Consider the following 22310-nt stretch of genomic DNA (forward strand, 5'->3'; position numbering starts at 1 on the left):
AATATCTTTGATGGTTTCAAATTTTGGAGTAGATTATCTCACATTCAAAAGTCTTCAAGCAACCCATTTTACTTATTACGTCAACCTCTTTCTTCATTGATTGAGTTCAAGAATTTGACTACATACATTTTTAATTAAAAATTTCATAAAAATATTCTTTTGTTACATAATTTACAAAAAATATTATTTTTCTTTTAAATCATTTTTAACCATAATCTAATAAAAAAAAATTAAATAACTACTAAAAATAAAAAAAGATTAAAATATAAGCTTGTTTGGAGTATAGAAAAAGTTATGTGGTTGAAAAGATAATTACTAGATATTTATGTGGTTTTTTCATAGTCTTGTGATAAAAAATACAATACCAACCATGATCAAAATTTGACATTTTTATATTAATTTTGGCTATTGTTTGATCTCCCATCTCTAGGCATATGTCCATTAATCTATATATGTTGTTATGAATCGAGTATTACAACCATTATGCTATTAATTTTTTGATGTAAATATGGAGATTTTTTATTAGTAACAATTTTCATACACACATTTTGTTAGGTTTATTCATCTTGGTGAGAGACAATTTTTTGGAAGTTTATGGGAAGGGTTTTTTTGGGGATTTTTCAACCATAAAAAAGGAGAGTCGAAGTTGAGCAAATAAACACAGTCATTGACAACCAATCAAATATCATGAACAACAAGTCTTTATTGGAATGAAAACTAGCATTTCAAATACTTCATCAATATTTTTTGTAAATGTCTTTGAAGGTTTCAAATTTTAGAGTAGCTCGTCCCCCATTCAAAAGTCTTAAAGAAATCCATTTTACCTATTACATCAACCACTCTCTTCATTGATTGAGCTCAACAATTTGACTACATAATTTTTTATTAAAAATTACATAAAAATATTCTTTTGTTGTATAATTCATTAAATATTATTCTTCTCTTAAACTATTTTTAACAATCATCTAATAAATAAATAAATAAGAATTTATAAATGGTTAAGAACCTTTTTTTAAATTTTATTTTCATTCACCCCAAATCTAAACAGTACCAACATAATATTGATGAAAGCTCATCTTTCCTTATCTTGTGTGTGGTTTATATTAAAATAGACAAGACCATGATGTGGAAGTTATATAAACATATCAAATTATCCCCCTCCACTCCAAACAAATCCTTCCAATTGTTGTATAAAAATAAAAATAATAATTGTATAAAATACCCAAAAATAAGTAGTGGTAGATTCTTGTGCATTATTGTAGTGTGAATTTGCCATGTAAAAACCTAGGTAGTATCTCCCTCATTTATATATATGGAATTGCAAAGGAAGCACGCCTTGTCTTTACTTACCCACATTGCATATATATTACAAAACTTCATGATAATATCATTTTCCCATGTCCTATCTGCATACAAAATGCTCTCATGAGGGCTTCCCATGTCTTTTAGGAGAGCAAATAAATCTAAACAAGTCACAAGGTGTGTTTCTTTGTCAAAGATTTCACTCCAACCTCTATTATTTAGAGCATAGGATGTATCTAGGAAGGAGAAAGGGTGTTCATGAGCTTTTCACAATGGTGGAATATTTGTACATTATTTTATTTTATTTCTTGTCCGAGGTAATTGATATATTAGTTTTGTTTACTTTTTATATATATATATATATATATATATATATATATATGAAAAAGAGGTTCAATATAGTATAAGATTAAAATGAAAGAGTACAACATAGTCACATTCATATCCAAAATAATAATAAATGACATATTGAGATGGTAAAGAGTATTAGTAGAATGATATTTTATTTGTTTGAAATTCAAGTAAATGTTAAATTAGAAAAGAAATATACTTTTTTAATTGAAGAAAAGTTTTATTAGTAAAGAAAAGCACATCACATGTTATAGGAAGCAACGAGACAATTTTGGTAACTTTTAGCATGTTAGTTTGGATGTCCATAATTTAATAACTTTATGTAAAATATGTTTTCTTCATATTTTTACACACACAAAAAATATTTTATATTTATAAAATTGAAACAAAATGTTTTAAAAACAATTTCAATGTAAAAAAGTAACATTAATTCATTGGTACCAAAATATTATATAAATTTCGATGATATTTAGATTATCTTCTTTGTTTACAAGGGCTTCCATACTAATAATCTCATGGAGGCTCTTGCCATTTTGCATGCGGTGGAGCATAACTGTGTTCTTGGTTGGAATCAGATTATCTATGAGTCAGATTCTCAAGTGGTGGTGTCCTTGTTGAATGAGCCTCAGTTAGATGAGATCAGTTGGCATCTAGCTATGGGGATTAGGCAAATTCTTTGGTTGTGCAATTCCTTGGAATTTGTTACTTTTTGTCATATTCCTAGGGAGTGGAATGAAGTTGTTGATTGTTTGGCTAAATGGGCTTTTGACCAAAGGCAGGGTTGGAATATAGTAGATAGAGGGCAATTATCTTCATAAATGCCTCTTTTGTTGGATACTTTAGTGGATGCTGACAAGCTATGTATTTTTTCTCTATTGGATTTATGGCCCTTCTGGTTTTGTGTCTCTTTCTTTGATAGAATAAATTTTTACCCCCCTTGTGTGTGTGTGTGTGTGTTGCTAATTTTGGTATAGTTTGATGGTTTAAATGTGTTGTTCTTCTTGCCACCAAGGTTCAAACCTCAATAAAGTGTTATTGTTGATTGTTATGTTGGGGATGAGGTTCTTTGTTTGTGACCTCACTAGTTCATAGTGTTAGATAAAAAATGTTTAGCCTTCTTTTATATATATAATATTGTATAGTATAGGAAACGACAAGACAACCATCATTCAAAAAAACGATAACTATCATGATTTCCAACATGCTTAAGTTTAAAAGTCTATAAATTGATAACTTTATATTAAACATGTTTTCTTCATATTTTTATAAAAATGCAAAAAAATAATTTTATCTATAAATGTGAAACAAAATATTAAAAAAAGTGTTAATGTAAAAATAGCAACCATTTATAAAATACCAAAATACAACATAACTTTTTTTTTGAAAAAAAGGGGTAATTGCTATGATAGTCTATGTGTTGAACAAAACAAATAACAAATATTATTGAGTAATTATTATTGTTTATTTTAATTAAGTATATAATTTTTTATTAAAAAATGTATTCACTTGAAAAACAAGTTCAATTTACTATAAGAATAAAATTCATATGTATCAAAATATAATATAAATTTTGACGATATTGACATAGTGTGATGGTTTAAATGCGATATTGTTGTTCTTACTACCAAGGTTTAAACCTCATTGGGAGTTATTGTTGATTGTCATGTAGGGGATAAGATCCCTCATTTGTGACCTCATTGGTTCATAGCTTCGGGTTAAAAGTTTCAACCTTCTTTAATGTATTTATTAGTAATGAAAAGCACACCCTATCCTATAGGAAGCAACGAGACAAACTCTAGCATGTTAAGCTTGAAGGTATATAAATTGATAACTTTATGTTAAATACATTTCCTTCATATTTTTTATAAAAACCACCAAAAATTATTTCTGTAAAATAGAAACAAAACGTTAATGTAAAAAAATAACAATCATTCATAGATACCAAAATATAATATAACTTTTGCTGATTTTGGCATAGTGTGACGGTTTAAATGTGTTGTTCTTCTTGCCATTAAGATTCAAACCCCACTAGGATGTTGTTGTTGATTGTCAAGTTGAGGATGAGGTTCTTCGTTTGTGACCTCACCAGTTCATAGCACTAGATAAAAAATGTTGACCCTTCTTTTATATATATAACATTGTATAGTATAGAAAGCGACAAAACAACCATCATTCAAAAAAAAAAGATAACTATCACGATTTCTAGCATATTTAAATTTAAAAGTCTATAAACTGATAACTTTATATTGAACACGTTTTCTTCATATTTTTATAAACATTCAAAAATATTTTTTATCTATAAATTTGAAACAAAATATTAAGAAGATGTTAATGTAAAAAATAACAACCATATATAAATATAAATTAAAATAATGGATTTATAAATTAAAATAATGGGTAATTGCTATGATAGTCTATATGTTGAACAAAATAGTATTGAAGCATGATAAGAAAGTGCATTGTAGAGCAAGGTACACTACACTTTTTAAATATTGGGATATGAGAAATTTCCCTTTGATTGATGGTGATTGAGATTGGAGTTGCTCCTTATAGATGTGATGCTTTTTGTCTAAAAGTAGATAAAGATGAAACCTCAATGTAAGTAGAGTACTTGTGAAACTTGTGGAAGAATCACAAAGCCCTACAAGTTATGTACTCCACTTCTTTTTTGTACCTTTAATACCGACTAATTTCTAGCATCTTCTTCAAAGTGTTTTCATTTGAAAGTGAAATCAATCTACCTACATTTGTCAATCACCCATTGTAAAGGGGTTACAATCAAAGTTCCATTTAATTTGTGCTGACTAGGAGTGTAATATATCATAAATAAGTCCACATGTATGGCTTGCTTTTGTGAGAATGACTGAAAAATTAATTGTACAGTGCAATGGGTCCTCATGTGCACTACTAATAAAGATGATCTATCATTAGAGTACAAAAAGTTATGAATTTTTTTCAAACCTATTCAAAATTGTACGTCCCAATTTTGCTTTTGTGATGAGAAAGATTTGCAATATTGAATAATGTGTACCATGGAAATCAATCTCATTAGTAATTAGTACATGAATGAATTCAAAGTTCATACCTTTATGGGGAATACAACTTGCCTAGCCTTCATTAAAAACATCTTTAATGAAAAAATGAATTATGGCTAAGGAAGGTAACACGTAAGCTTATATATGTGCATGATAGTTAAAGATTTATATTTCGTACTTAAATTATCATTAGTTTTATGACTTAGTGGAATGAATTAGTGGTCTATATATTATATAATAAAAACATGTATTATATTACAAAAATAGATGCAATAATTTTGTACTTAAAAACTATGCAAGTTTCAAATATGAGATAAAATAAAATGGGGTTAAATCATTAAGTAGTAAGAGTTGTAGGTTTAGTAGAAAATGAAGGTGGGTTATAGTGATTAGGCTTGTTTTGACTATTGGTAAGGTCTTGTTTATTAGGAATTGTTTTCTAAATCGTAATGGTGTCTTCTTTATTAAAATTTTCTCTATCTAGTCATTGAGTTTTGTTTTTGGTGGGAGAGATGCCCAATGCCAAGTAAGAAATTTCGTCATTGCCTAGATAATCAAGAGTAGTCTTATGGGGATATGAAGAGATAGCATATAGATAAGGTTGAAGAGACCAACTAAAAGCGCTATGAGCCCAAGCTCTGTATTGAGGTGGCTAAGAATCACGAGAAGTGATTCAGCTAATCAAGAGTAGTCTTATGGGGATACAAGGAGATAGAATATAGATAAGGTTGTAGAGACCAACTATAGGCACTATGACCCCAAGCTTTGTATTGAGTTGGCTAAGTTATATTTATAGACAATCCATGGAAGGTCACTAAAGGCTCATTGATTATAGAAAAAGGGGAAAAGGTAGGCACATTGTATTTATGTATTGGTAGTTCTAATTATTCTATTTCCCTAGATTCCACATGAACATATACAACATTATAGCACAACATTAAAATACATCTTCAACGTTCTTCAAGAAATCTTTTGAAGCACAAGCTCTGTACAAACATTCCATGTGAACAAGCATGTAACCAAACATCCCAAGTCATGCTTCAAACCCTCACAAATACAACCAAGAGATGATCTCAACCCCTTAGCCAAAATTGCCAATCCCAGACAACTACCCATGCGCTTTCTTTTATAGACATAAGCTAACACAAAATCACCAAGTGGTATTACATAAAAACCATGTGACTAATTACATGAGATTACAAAACTGTTAAACCCTTCATTTAATTTTGGTACCAAGTTTTCCCAATATGAAGCGCCACATTCAATATTTGTCACAATGTTACATACAACACATAAAGAGGCCCTAAGAATGTTAACCCCACATGATACACACATCCCTAGGTGCAACACAAATAATAATAAATTAAAAATTATAATATACCTTTTCCCAACAATCACATGGTTTCACAAGAAGAAAATCACTATTGCATTATCATCTATCAAGGTTAAGTATTAAGGTGTAGTTCTTGTCGGTTAAGAGGTTCTATAACTTCTAACAACTTTTACTAGAGTTTCCTCTTCCACCTAGTCATCCTACTATTCTTTGGGTGATAAATAAAGTGTCATTCATATTTTGTGCGCCTAGTACAATATCAATAGATGAAACACATAGAGATGCACCTGTATATCACTCAATCTTATTTGTTATGGTATTTTATCCTTAGAGTAATTTTCTGCTAAGGATCATGTTGCAAACATTTTTCTTAACCTTCATCATCAACTTTATATCTTGAGTTCCAATGTATACTTGGGGTGAAATTAATTATTCATGGGGGGTCTTGTGTTCTTCCTTTGTGTCCAGTTCTCCTTTTTAGAGAGGATTTTTCTAGAGGACTTTTTATTTTTCTCTTTTTGTGAGATGTTTCTATTTTGTACATGGGTACCTCATCAAACCTTATTGTTGAGACTTATAGTGATTAGCTTTCTACCTAAGTATCACTTAAGACAATTGCTAGTTTTAAAATAGACATTTATCTACTAATGTAGTTAGTGATGAATATTCTAATATGTATTTCTCTTACCAATTAGGATTTGGGTTTTGATATTGGACTTGCATTATATTGATTATAACATATGCCTACTTTATTATTTTGTGTTACTCAAACACGAGGTTGTGCCTATGAGTCAATCATGGGATGCTTTATTATCATGAAGATCTACCCTAAGTTACTACTCTACTCTTTTGTACCTCTACTCTTATATATATGCATTTCTTTGAAATAGGTGGTCTTGAAAGCACTTGTTGGGAACTATCATGTTCAAAGGGAAGATTATAACTTATCGACATGCCAACCTCCTTTGTCATTGTACAATAAGTGGAGGTGTGACAAGCAAGCATGCATGCACCGTAGATGATGATGTGTTGTAATGTTTCCTAATGTAAGATCCATGATATTCTAATATGTGACAAGGCACCTATTATTTGACAATTTGATAATGTTTTCTAATGTTACAATCTAGTGCAAACAAAACACTTAGGACATTCCTTAAATACAAGATCCTAGAAGCTTAATTCAAAATTTTTAATGTGTAAGTTGGCTAGTAATGATAATTTTTTTATAGTGACATCCTCAAGAGGAAAAATTTGAAATGGGTGATAATCCACACTTGCAAAAATCTAGAAGGATGGGAACACAAGGGATTTAAGTTGGTCATGTTTTGTAGTGAAGATAATGATATTAGGAGTGATAAATGCTAGGTTTAGGTCACTAATGCACAAAACAAACCATATTGAACATTGTAACATTAAATTTATGATAATACTAAAAAGTGTAAAATAAAGAAATAAAATATAGAGTTGGGGAAGGGGTCCAGTTACCACCCATGTTTCAATTACTGTTCTTTGGATCTCACTAATCAAAATCCCACTAAACAATCATCTAGTCAGCCAATAACTACCCATTGACATGCTCAATGGCTCGAAAAAAGTTAGTAATTAGACCAATTGTGCAACTTTATTGGTACCAATAATGTGCTTTTTGCCAAGGTGTCCAAATCAGCCCAAAAAAAAGGTGAGACCAAGGGGACCCCATACTTGTGCAACTAATGTGTCATCACATGATTGGTTGCTTTTTACAACTAAGGGTACATTACATTCAATTATGGGTGTTAAAGTCAACTATTGGTGCAATGTTGTCAAAAAAATTGGACATTAAATCAACAAGTATGGATATAAAATCAACAATTGGAATGCCCTCAACGACTAGGTCCTCTCCACTATAATAGAGTACTTCCTGCATTAAATGACCTATGAAATAATCAAAATGTAATAATCTAATGTAATTCATTCTCACATCTTTTATTTAAAAATGAAATCAATATAAACACTATATATATATAACTAACAAAGGCATATACTTTAAACTTGGTAAAAAAGTAAATATGGGCCATACGTATATAATTAATTGCTTAGTTGTAGTGGGAGTGTGGTTGAATATGTAGTACATAAAAGGTCATGTAGTACATAAAGGTCATGTATTAAGGACAAACTGTTCTCTCTTGATTTTCTTTGAAGATGCGATCGTACACATAAATGTACTACTATTGAAGATGGGTTCATAGATGAAATTGTGACCAGCACTAAACACTCTTCCATGTGCACTTTTTATGTATACCTGCAACCTTGAACTTTGATTATGAGTAAACAAATTATTACCGAGTGTAGGACATGTGTTTTTATAAGGACAAATTAAAAGCCAGTACACACACACACAAATTTTTATGTTAGTGGAGTAAGCCATCATACTTATGCTATGGCTTTCACATGCCTTTCACACGAACAAACAAAACCAATGGAATCTTTAGAATAGTTTCATATGGGGGCATGCGTAAATGGGGAAAGGACTAGGTGGTTCAAACAAAATAGAAGGACTGCTCTTGTTTTTAGTTTATTTACATTTTAAAATAAATTTATGGTGTTGAGATTTTCATTTAATAAGCTTTGATTTCTTTAAGAGTTTAGAGGAAGAGCATCGGTAATCATTATAGCTAACTTTAAGAGCATCGGTGATTTCATTTAATAAGCTTTGTACACTCATAGATCGGATTTTGACAATTTGTTATGATTGTCTTTGTATGTAACTTAATTGCTTATAACTATTGTTCTGACTTTTGGATAGTAAAGATGAATGTTGTGTGATCTGTTATGCTCGAAGGGTAAAAGAGTGGTCGTTTCAAATTGTCATTTTAAACACATTCCCTATTGCCCCATTAAAAATTGCACAATTGATCCAATACTTATGCATAAATACCCCAACAATCATGTGCTATTGGTACCAATAAAGTTGCACAATTGATCTAATTACTAATTGTTTTTTTTCCAAAAAATGGACAACTATTAGCCCACTAGATGATTTTTTACTGGACTTTTAGTTAGCAGAATCCAATGAACGGTAATTGGAACATTGGCGATAACTTGTGCTCTGAGCCCCTATTTAAAATAGTTCATTTTCATTACTAGATCAAGGTTTTATTGATGGAATGGGTATTTCTTAGTTCTCTACTTTTAGTTGAAGTTGAATATATTTAGTTGCTTCCACATTAGACAAGTAAATGATTCTATGGATTTCATATAAAATCTTTCAACAAAAGAATAAACAAAAATATATGAATGATGAGAAAAATATTGTTAGATTAAGATAGAGATTTGAATCTGTGCATATGGTTTAAACATGTTAAGTGTATTTTTTTTTTTCAATAAAAGTGGATTATACATGTAAAGTGTAATTGATAAAGGATAAAATTAAGAATTTTTTATATTATGATATTAGAAATTAGAAAGATGTATATATTTTCACGAGTGACTAATCATGTTGTTTTCATCTTGATGATAATATAGTGTCAACAATCTTGATCTCTAGTTTCATGATTTCGTCTAGATTTTACAATCACATCCTTTGAAGTTGAAACTTGTAAATTTAGTTCACTTAATGTTATTATAGTAAGGAAAAAAATGGTGGTGCTAAGGAGCATCAAAAGACTTACTATATAAGGTTTGCAGTTCAATACCAAAATCTTAGTCAATCCTTAGGCAAAATCAATAATTTGAGTAAGGATATAACAGGGTGCAATTAACATGTAAGAGAATCCACTAAAAATAGCTTAGAGACCCAATTTCAAATGGGGCATTGGAATTTTAGCTTTGGATTGGCCACCATATCTCTTGATGGTTTTGAGCATGGTTTCTCATTTACCATTTGATGGTTTCATATTTTTCCAAACTCTTATATATTAGATGGTTGGAATGGATATGTAAGATGATGTGGTTTTGAAAAGGACATCCCAAGATTAGCACATCATTTATTATTTATGAGAAAGCTAATAGATGCAGGTGAAGTTTTTTAGAGTAGGTTTTTAAATGGTAAGAGGTGCTATGGTGATTACTAAAGCTAATAGGACTAGAACCTTATTTTAGCTTAATGTCCATGCATCATTTACTGCAATAGTACTTGTATGAAAAAATAATCTATGAATACTTCATTGGTTAAAGATATGGTATCTTCTTCACAGATGGTCATGATTTTTTGATGCCAAAGGTTGTTCTCTCTATTGAGTATAAGTTAACTATTGAAAATATTATGTAATGAATTTATGAATTAAGGCACATAAGAGAGAATGGTACATACTGTAGCGTCATAAAATTGCAACCCTTGCAATTTTGACTGCATTTTAGGCCCTCACCTTTGCGGCGACATTTTCCTCACCCGATTGGGACCCCTTTCTGCCCTATATTCTTCAAATTTGTGTTTGTTTTAACCCTGGTATCACCTCAGGACCCTGTCCAGGACTCAAAATAGGGGAGGATAGGGGCACCGCGCCCCTATCCTTCCTAGGACAGGGGCGCGATGCCCTTGTCCCCCTTGGACAGGGGCATGGCGCCCCTATCCTCCCTCTTAAGGTGGCTCTAGGATGGGTCCATCCGACCCTTGGACCTAAATCTTCTTTCGGGAATTAAATTCCCCTATGTCGGCCTTTGATTAGAGGATAATTAACCCTCCAAGGCAAGTATAAAAAAGAGCTTAATTCTCTTATTTGGGTAAGAGAGAGGTAAGAAAAAGGAAGGAGAGTAGAGGTGAACAAGCAAGAGGTCTTCATTATCATCATCAAGCATTCAAGTCTTCAAACATCTTCTTCTTCATGTATTCATCCATTGGAGCAACATTACAACATTCATTTGCAAGCATGTGTGTGTGTTAGGGTTTTGTCATGTTACATGCCATTTCATGCAACACTTGTGATCACATTCAAGAAGCAAAGCAACCATCATCAACAAATTGTAGATCTACAAGGTATACATTTCCATTGTTCACATTTAAGCATTTGCAATTACTTTCTTTCAAGGTTGATTCTTCAACCGGGGTTTGAATAAGGCAAACCCCTATCCACAACCCTTCTTCCCTTCTTTTATGTGTGAAGGTTGCAGGTGCACAACTGTAATTGTAGGTTTGGGCTTCATTTGCAAAGACGAAAAAACTCTTTTTGGTGCACAGATTTTTCGGAGGACCAGGTGCAACTTTAACTCAGTCTCGACGACTTTTATCCAAATTTGCAGGGCAGATCCGTATCAAACTAAATATCTTAGATCCAAAGTTACAACGCGATTCTGATCCGGTAGCTTCTTATTTCATCCATTTTTGTCTCTCTTTTCTACATAGTCAACAAGTCAACATATCTCTTTACAAAAGAGGGCAAATTGCATTCCAATCCTTGAAATCCACTTGGTATTCACATCCTTATTTCTCTTGGATTTGGATCTAGTGGATTCAAGCCCCTCTTTTGAATGCAAAGTATCTCTTAAGTGAAAATAATCCTAGTGGTTTCCTTTCTCTCTCCTCGGTGGGGGAACCACTAGGATCCAATTTTCCACTTTACATTTTGGTGAACCTGACATCCTACATCTTACTTCTAATTTCTTATTGTTAGATCTGAATAATTGCAATTTGAATTTCCAAATTTTATTTTCAAGTTTGATCTTTTTGCAAATCTTAGAGGTTAATTGCATAAAAACCCTAATTTGTCATTTTAAAGAAATTAAGCTTGTGAAAAAATTAGTATTTTAGTTGAGTGTTCAGATCTGATTTCTACTTCAAAATTTCAATTCAAATCTGTCTTTTTATTCTGAAAATTAAGTGGTTAAAAAGAAAAACCCTATTTTTTAAGAATCTCCTATTTCGACCTTTGATTGCTAATCCAACCAATCTAGACATCTCCAAATCATCAATTTTTTTTGTTTCTGCAACAAAATCATAATTTCAATAATCCTTGAAAATTTCAGAAAAAAGTTGGTCAGACCAGGTACACTTTGCACCTGGTCCCTAGCTTTTTACCCGAAATATTGAGAGTTGGAATTGACTATATTTTTCTTCTTAAATCCAAGAAATTGGAATACTATATCAAATTTTACACCTCTTAAGGTCGAAAGTAAATTCAAATTTCAACACCCTCAACTTTTAAATTAATTTTCATGAAAAAGGTCCTAATTTTAGATCTTCTTTTTCAACAAATTAAGATTTTCATTAAGAGACTTTCAATGGCAATCAATGAATTAGATATATTTATTATTTTACATATGATTAGATTATTTTTAACATATATTTATTACAATCATGTGTCGGATAATGGCTTCTTTCATTTTATGTTGCTTCTTTTCATTCATACCACTTTGTCATATTGTGTTCTTAGGATTTCAAAGTCATTTCCCTTTCAATTTGATCTTAAAGCTTTCATGTATCATTTTTGTTGTATTATGGCGATGTTATTAACAAAATGCATTTCATATGTTAATTGCCTTAAGGATTTTGTAGATCCCAATCTTAGAGATCCTAGTCCTTGTACTTCTCCTAGGGTATCTTGTGTGAATGAGATTAGAGCTAATATTGGTCTTTTTGAAAAAGAGAAAGCATTGGAAAGCAATCTGGGTCCCTCTTCTTCTCATACACACACCCTTGAGCAAGGGGGGCATAATAAAAATATGGGTCAGTGCAAGAAGCTGAGTCCACTTTTTGGCCAAAAAGTGGAAGTGTTTTCCCTGATTTTCAGATTTTGTCTCATTTGAGCTTAAATTTTGAAACACTTGGAGATTGAATCTTGGAAAAAGTTAATATTATAAAAGATAGACATCTGAGTGTACTTTCTAAATATGTAATTTATTTTAATACCCACATAATAAAAAATAACTTTTGGAATGGAGTTCTAAAAACTATATTTTAAAAATGCCTGTTTCAGGACCATACCATGCATGTGTACGACCCACACCTTTTGACACAATTAAAATTATTTTCTCAAACCATTTTGGGAAATGGTTTGTAACTCACTGAAGATTGATGAGCATATTTTTCTGTATTTTTTTAATGACCGTACTTATGTTTTTAAATTTTTTATGTTTACGGCCCACATAATTTGACGTAAACTTAACATTTTTAATTTTTTTTTAAATAGAAAAGAATTTTGTGTAGATTGATGACATAATTTTTTTTTCAAAATTCATTAAAATAAAAAAGTTATTAAATTAACAAAATTAGTTAATATTTCAAGTTTATGGACCTGATTTGGTGTAAATTAAATGAAAAATAGTTAGATAATCAATTTTTTAATAAATTTACATATATAGAATCTAGACAGTATAATATGAAATGGGTTTTAATTTCATATAAAAATTCTCTAATTACAGGCACATAAATTACTTCAGAAGATCATATTTGTGCTTTCATTCATGGGGATTTGAATTTGCAGGTCCATGTCTCAGGTGTGTCCATCCCAGGCCTATCCCGGGCCTAATCTAGAGCCAAGTGGTGGGTTGTGGAATCAACTTCCACAGAATGGGCCCCCGTTTTCAAATAAGGGCGGCTTGTGGAAAAAAAAGATAAAATATGATTTAGAAACGGGGGCCCGTTTTTAAAAATAGGCCCTTGTTTTGTTTAAAAGCGGGCCCCCGTTTTAGAACAAAATGGGGGTCGGGGCCTGTTTATTTTTTCTTCGGGCCCCCATTACCTTTCAGCTTGGGAGCCCGAAGCATAAACGAGCCCCCGTTTATAAGAGTGTGTTTTCCAATGCGCGGACTTCCGCGAATTTTTGACTCATTACCTTGCACTTGCCCATATCAACATTCTTACATCTTTAGATCCTCCTTATTCTCATAGGGCCTACCTTTAACATCAAAATATATGTAGAGAGGATGATGTTATGCATTTTATTCATGATCTTTCCCCTCACATAGAAATAAGTAAAAATGAGCCTTAAGATGATGAAGATGTTCATTCCCAATCTCCCAAAAAGGATACGCCTGGTGAAAGAAAGAGGAGTATTCTTTCACATGATATTCCTTCTTCATCTACAAATCCTTTTATTCCCCCTTACACATCAGATTTCAAAGAAACTCATGATCCTATTCCCCCATCTAATCATTTGCAACATTCTTATATTTGTGGCTTTCATATAATAAGAAAATAAGGTTTTAGAGGACAAGGACTTGGGAAATTTGAACAAGGAATTCCTGTTTCTATACACTCGCCCACACAAAATACTACAGAAGGCCTAGGAAATGAGACTCATCTCTCTATGGATGAACTCCTTAGGCTCCAAAACTTTAAAAACCATATCCAAAGACAACAAATCAAAAGAGCCTACAAGAATGCTTCTTCTTCAAAATGCCCTTTATCTCATTTCATCAAATCCACAATCACAATGCTGGCGATTGCCTTGATTTTCAAAAATCTATTAAAGAAGGCATAAACAATGGCAAAATTATAATCGTGGATAATGATCCTTCTTCTTCTTACAATTTTTCTCCTCCGTGTCAAGAAAATGAATTAAAACATATTTATCATCCCGAAAGACTAGTTGCGAGAATCTATTGGAGATTGAAATATGATAAGAACATTTCCTTTCCTCCTAAACAAAAGAACAATAATCTTATGCAAGTGAAAGGTGATGAATATTGCATTTTTCATTACTCATATTCACATTCTCTTAGCAAATATCATGCATTTAAGAAATTTGTTCAAAAGCAATATAATCTTGCACGAATTTGTCTTACAATAGATCTAGTTGTCTTTTGTGGCAAGAACATAGTGCCTTAGCACTTCTTTTCTCTTCATGTTTCTCTTCACCCTATGACATAAGTAGCCAACTTAACTTGGGGCTCTTTATCATTTGTGGTGGTATTATTTCAATTTTAAACACCTTGGGGAAGCAACATGAAGTTCACTTTCCTTCTTTCCATGGATTTATCTCTATCTTTGTGCATTGTTCATTATTAGATCTCCTTTATTGCATAGGGTTATTATTATTTGAGCATATAATTGTTCTTTGGTTTTTCTCTTTGCTTGAAGAGGAGCATCTTTAATGAGTTTTACACTTCTTTTCTTGCCTTCATTCTCTTGGAAAACTTACCTCTCCTATGGTTTCGGTTATTCAAAAGTACGATATGCCCCTAACATGGAATGGTCTCATGTGAAGTACATGTCCCTTCCTTGAGAGGATTTCTTCCATTAGGAAGGCATATCACTTGAAAATAATCACCATTAGAAGACATGTAATGCTTCTCCTTGTTCTTGTCACCTGGGGGGCAAGGATTTTGCTCCTTTCTCTTTCCTTTCTATCTCATTTATCATTATTTCCTTTAAGGGCTGCATTTTTCATATGTGATTATCATTTCTTACAATGGTATGTTCTTTTGACATCCCTCTTGGGGCATATGTGATACTCTTTCTCTCTTCTCTTAGAAGATTGCCACTTCTTGAGACATGTATTTTACATATACTAATGTCTTTTCTTGCATGCGTTCATGTAAGTACATCGTGCATTCCCTTGATATCTCTCTAGAGGATTGTGTAAGCTCTTCTCATTGTCCTTGGGGGGAAATGATCTCTCTCCCTCCCTTTCTCTAAGGATCCATTCTTTCCTATGTTGTGGATGGTGTGAGTTTTATTGCTTGATGTCATTCCTTGTGTGAGATTGTTGTTGCTTGCTCAAGGGTTCTCTCTTATACAAGAGGTGTAGGTCCTTGACTATAACCTATTTCACACTTGGTAAAGTACATAAATAAAGAATTCACCCATCTCCATTGGGTTAAAAGTGAGTCATCCTTCATTAAGAATCCCTTTCACCTAGCAAGAGGAGGAAGGATTGAATTCTTGTTCTCTTCTATGCTTTGTTCTAGAAGATGTTATATTTGTCTAAGACAACTCCTCTTGGAGGTAGATGTCTTTTGAGAAAAGATCTCTTCTCCTCCAAGGTATCCTTTACACTTATAGCAAGATATTTATTTTCAACTATCTTATTCTTGCTTGAAGAGTATTCCCTCTCTTGCTTGGATTTATGACATTGTTGCATGATGGATATCTTCTTGGTGTCGAAGGTAGGTATCTTGTTCTACTTTCCTTAAGACATCAACATTAAACTATGTTGACATCTTAAGAGGGGGCACCCACTCTGCTCCTTTTGTATTATATTTCTCTCATGCATTGTATCTCTTATATAGTGGTTCATTCTCAGAACCATAGGGCAGCCTCTTAGACTGAGATGTTGCCACTTTTCTCTTATATAGTGGGATATTCTCAGAACTAGAGGGAAACCTCTTAGAGAGAGATGTCGCCACTTTTCTCTTATACAATGAGTCATTCTCGGATCCAGAGGACAACCTCTTAGAGAAAGATGCCACCACTTTTCTCTTATACAATGGGTCATTATTGGAACCAGAGGGAAGCCTCTTAGAGAGAGATGTCGCTACTTTTATCTTATATAGTGGGATATTCTCGGAACTAGAGGGCAGCCTCTTACAGCGAGATGTCGCCACTTTTCTCTTATGTAGGGTGATTATTCTCAGAACTAGAGCATAGTCTCTTAGAGCGAGATGTCACACCTTTCTTCACATTTGTACTATACATCTTATACAGGTTGTAGCATACTTGGGCATAGACTCCTATGAGATGCTTCGAACCTCACTTGCACACACATGCACAAGGTTGGGTGGAACTCATGGTGTTCTCACCCTCCTCCCTTACATGGATCACCTAGACAAAATCTAGGGGCTAGTTTTCCATGTCCTCTTTTCTCCATGGATCACCTAATTCTAGGGTCGAGATGTCCATGGTTCCTTTTGTTCGCCTTTCTTCTCAAGGATCACTAAAGTGTGTATTCATATTCTCTCTCTTCTTCCTCTCATGAACTCATAATGTTACTATAGTCACATAAATCTGTCCACTTAATTAAATGAATATTTAGTATTTATTTGATTATTTAACCATCAATCAATAATTAATTAAATTAATATTTAATTAATTCATCTTAACCCCCTTCTCCTATTAATTAAATAAATTATTCAATTTATTTGATTTAATTCACTTAACCAAATTTAGACCATTAATTAAATAAATAAATCATATTTGTTTAATTAAATCTTCTCTCACATTTAAATAAACTAACACACACTATCCTCTCCCTTGGCTTTTGCGGTCCTAGGTGCAAGAGAAAAGTGTTAGTAACACTCAAATTTTATATTTTTAAGAGAGGCCTGCCAAGAGACACATCACTCTTGGGAATGACATCGCACTGTAAATCCTTCGAGCCGCTATAGAAATCAGGTGTGAGCAAAAGTTGTAGCCTTGGGTATAGCTGTTCCTATAGTGTAACTTGCCGAAAGGACAAATGGGCCCCACCACAAGTTACAAGGCTCTTAAGTGAGTCACTGCAGAATGAACTTATGTCCAAAAACATCAAAAATTACTAAACACCTTTAAGTAGAAGCCCACTCATTCTATTGATTGAGGATATTTGTGATAAATTCAGTGCAAGAGCATAGAAGGTTTTGCTCCCAAGATACTCACCATACATATTTCCTTGAGTAGAAACATAACATTTTGAAAGGTTACTTGTAGCCCGATAAAAGTGGTGACTCCCCACCATAGGGATCATCTATTTGTTATGCTCACGTAAGACTTAGTATATCACATCCTTACCTGCCATGACGGGATTCATAAGCTATGTAGTACCAAAGTCAAAGAAATATCAAGATGTGGGCTGAAATTATCGCAACTGACCATTTGACCTTAGGGATAAAGAATGTTTGAAGTGTTTTCATTTTAGTCAAGACCAAGTGCAAATTGAGCCGACTTCAGGCTTTGGAAAGACACCTAAAATACATTTGAAGGAAAGGGTCATAAAAAGGTCAAAAGATTGGGTTGATCTAGACCCATACTTACTTGTGCCTTTTGAGGCAACATTCTTGTGTTTGTGTGCTTGCTTTGTTTTCTTGTCAAAGAAACATCATAAAAATCCAAAAATCCAAAACAAGTATTCATCCAACACAAACATTTTCAAAACACAATTTAGATCAAAAACAAAGAGCAACATCAAAAAGTATCAAACTATATGACCATTCTTCACATCTTGAGAAAGAAGAATCTTCATCAACACATCAACTTCAAGAGAAGACCATTGAGCTCAAAGGTTTTAATCAAAAGGAGGAAATTATTCTATCTTAATAGACAAATCTTTGTCTCTCATAGATCCTTCTTACGTCACATGCGTCTTTATCTTCAAGGGAAATCAAACGAATTTGATCAAGAGTTATTGAACCATAGAGCTTTTATGCAATATCGAGCTTTGAGTTATCACAAGAACAAAGGAGGCAAAATCAATCCTGATTTCTTTCCCAACATTTGCATCACATATAACGTAGCCCGGGAAGAACCACCAACTCCCGAGAGAGAAGAAGAAGAGTTTGTCTCTTATGTAACATGAAGCTTTTATTAAAGTTCACATTTTCATCCATTATCATATCCATATCTCATCAAATCCACTTCCAACTCTCAAAACATCAAGAGGTTTTTGTCCTAAGTTCTATTTCGATATTGCTTGAATCAAACACAACACATCACTTTTTAGAGTGTCTCTACATCTAGGATAAACTTATCCTAAGAGACATTTCTACGCAAGTTAAAACTAGTCTATGAGTGAATCCTCTCATTACTAGGTAGTTGAGTCTGTAACACATCTCAGATTCCTCTACACCTTATCACATCAAACTTTGTCAATCCAACACAACAAGCAATTCAAGAAATAACTTTGGTAACATCTACCTTTAGTGCTAGGGATCCATATGAAAAGCACTTCACCAAACATCAATCTTTCATTTCATCACCAACTCATCATCATTTTCATCAAACTTCAACAAAAACTTGTAAACAAAATGGCTCATACCAGATCAAGATCTAGACAACAAGAAATTGAAGAGGAAGAGGAAGAAAATATCAATAAGTTCCAAGAAGCCCTTGGAAGAAATGTAAATGATGAAAATCCAGGCACTCCTACTCCTACGGCGATAGAAAGGGTACAACACAACCCTCTCTTTAATAGACTTTTTGATGAGATACTCAGAAGCAATGTTGATGCTCACTTTTTAAGACTTGCTCAAAAAGGAGCCAAACTACCCTCTGACTTTGATGTTGCACAACTAAGGTAAGCATTAGAACGACAAAGTCGCAATGAGGAAGAAAGAGGTCGAGATCATTAGATACAACCTTCATCAAGGTAATCCCCCACCTCCTCCTCCTCCAAATGAAATAGAAATGTTGCGGCAACAAGTTGAAAATCTCGCCCAACAACTTCATAGTGGTGTGAAAACTAATCAATTTTCACTCAATGACATTTGTCCCTATCCCTTTGATAGGAATATTCATATGCCACCTTTTCCATGAGGGTTTGAAACACCCAAGTTCAAAAAGTATAGAGGAAAAGGAGATCCTCGTGATCATGTTCGAGAATTCCATTCAGCTTGCCTTGAAGTGGCATATGAGGATACGTACCTAATGCGCCTTTTCCCCCAAAGCTTGGGAGGAACAACCACATCATGGTTTTCTCGATTACCAGGTGGCATTAGGACATTTGAAGAACTCATCCAAAAATTCCCGGCACACTACTCTCACAACATTGAAAGAGATGTCACCATGGCTAATCTATGTAACACTAAACAAAAACTAGGTGAGCTATTTTTCAGTCTTTCTGCAATGATGGTGTCAAATGTCTAGCAGACATTCTCTTCAGTTACCTGAACAAGAACTAGTGGAAATATTTATTTCCAACTTAAATGACGAAATGGAATTTCACCTAGATGTAAAAGACACAGACTCTTTCAATTACATGATCACCAAAGGCTTAAAATGTGAGTGGGCTCTCATCAAAAAAGGGCTTATCAAGATATATAATGAGCCAAAGGACGACCCTCACCCACGCTTCAATAGTGACAAGCCTAACTTCTGGAACAAAAACAAAAACGTCATCAACGACGGGGTTGTGGATGCAAGAACTATCAAAAGTGCACAACCTGTGGTTCGATTTGCAGGACAGAACCCCCCACCCAAGAATAACATAGTTGCTCCTCCAAGTCAAGGACATAATACATCTCAAGAGGAACCTAGACAATGTCAACAAAATTTTAGTCCTAAATGAACATACACTCCCTTAGGGGAACCCATTGAAATGGTGTTACGTCAGTTGGTTTCTCAAAATCTAGTGACCTTACCCAAAACATCAAATTATGAACCTCAAGTCAAACCTTCATAGTGGAGGGATACTGAGCATTGCGACTTCCATCAAGGGAAAGGACATAAGACAAGCAATTGTCACAGATTGAAAGATCTTATTGACCGAGGTGAAATCGAAATCGAAGGACATGACCCAAAGACAATAAAAAATGATCATCTCATGTTTAAAAATCCACTTCCATCACAAGATCAAAGGGGTCCTTCCACTTCAGGGAGAAACACATATACCATTGATTATACGCAAGCCGTATATAATTACACTATGAATCACCTATATGATGCCAGTGAACAAATTGAAACTGTTACCATAAAAAATCCCAGCTCCACTTGCAATGTTGTTACACGTTGCGACAAGATTACCATAAAAGCAACTCCACAAGGCACCCCATCTATCCCAAAGCAGTATAACCTTGTGGAACAGTTGGACAAAACACCCACACTGATATCTATCTTAGAGCTATTGCGCCTATCTCCATCCCATAAAACAATCTTGGATCAAGCTCTCCAAGAGGCGTCAGTCCCTGCAAACCTAAATACAGATCAGTTCCAAGCTATGGTTGGAAACCTAAGATCATCACCTTGTCTCACTTTCTCTAAAAGTGACAACTCATCCTTCTAGCAACCTCACAAGGCCTCACTCCACATTGAAGGGTTTATCAACCAACATAGGATAAAGCGAGTCTTGATCGATAATGGAGTAGGCCTGAATATCTGTACACTGCAATTAGTCACAACTTTGGGATATGCAATTGAATTAGTGGATCCCTGCAAGAAGATAACAATCAAAGCCTATGATGATGCAAAGCGTTCATCCAAAGGAGCTGTTGTGCTACCAATTCGAGTGGGCCTTGTGGTGAAACACATCATCTGTCAAGTTCTGGACCTTCCTCTACCATACAATTTATTGTTAGGAAGACCTTGGATACATGCCATGCAAGCTGTTCCATCCACCTACCATCAGTGTATCAAGTTCCCGCATAATGGTGTAGAAATCACAATCCTGGGCGATGCAAACCCCTTTGCATATTGTCATAATATAAGTCATCAACCAGAGATTACCATTCCCAACAATAGAGAAGCCATCTCATCCACATCATACATAAATCCAGCCTCTCTTTCTAGTTCAAACGCCACTATACCCAAGCAAGAGAAGCTCAAGATGAAAATAGCAGAGGAAGGTCCTGGGGAGTACAATCTAAGCCAACTCTTTTGTGTTGGAAAAATGCCCACTTCTCTAAGAACTCATGGTAAACCTCAACAGTTACTTCAAACACCACTGGTCAAACCAGCATGCACTTTGACGCCTTTCATCCTTGGAAAGAGTCAAGAAGAAGAGACTAGAGATGAGGACTTAGCAGAATTGATCTATAAAGATCCTATCACCATGAACATCCCACAAGCTAAGCTTCCCACAGATCAATATGGAAAGGGCCTTCTCATTATGCAAAAAATGGGTTATGATGGTCAAAGTGCTTTAGGACCTTGCAAGCAAGGACGACATGAGCCGTTGTAGTTGGAATTAAAACCTAAGGATAACACAGGACTAGGCTTTCAAAAAGGAGATCCTGCCTAAGCTCTGATTCAAAGGGAAACCCAAAAAACCTCTATATCAACCTACTACAAAGAGGCCACCTTTGATCATATCAGCAACATCGCACACCATCACAACTGCCCCACTGAGGCTAAAAATCCTAGCAAGATCATCCCCAACACCCATCATTCCACCAATCAAACCAGCAACCCTATCAACAACAGCAATAACATCAAAAGTACCATTAGCAACAACAACTATATTAGAATTCCTAGCAGTATCAACAACATAGGCAATTTCAGCAGAAGCAACAGATTCAACACTACCAATACTTCCTGTATCAGATTCATTGATCCCCATAATTCTTCCTACAACACCGATCATTTCATCTACAAAGGTACATTAGTTGATCACACCTATAGTGTTTAACTCAAAGGACATCCCAGTATGGTATAGTAATCGGATACTGGAAAGCGACTCAGAGACTGACTCACATGAATGGGAATTTGATTCCATCCAGCTTAATACTTCAGATGAGGAAGACACATC

Source organism: Cryptomeria japonica, chromosome 7, assembly GCF_030272615.1.
Source record: "Cryptomeria japonica chromosome 7, Sugi_1.0, whole genome shotgun sequence".
Taxonomy (NCBI): Eukaryota; Viridiplantae; Streptophyta; class Pinopsida; order Cupressales; family Cupressaceae; genus Cryptomeria; species Cryptomeria japonica.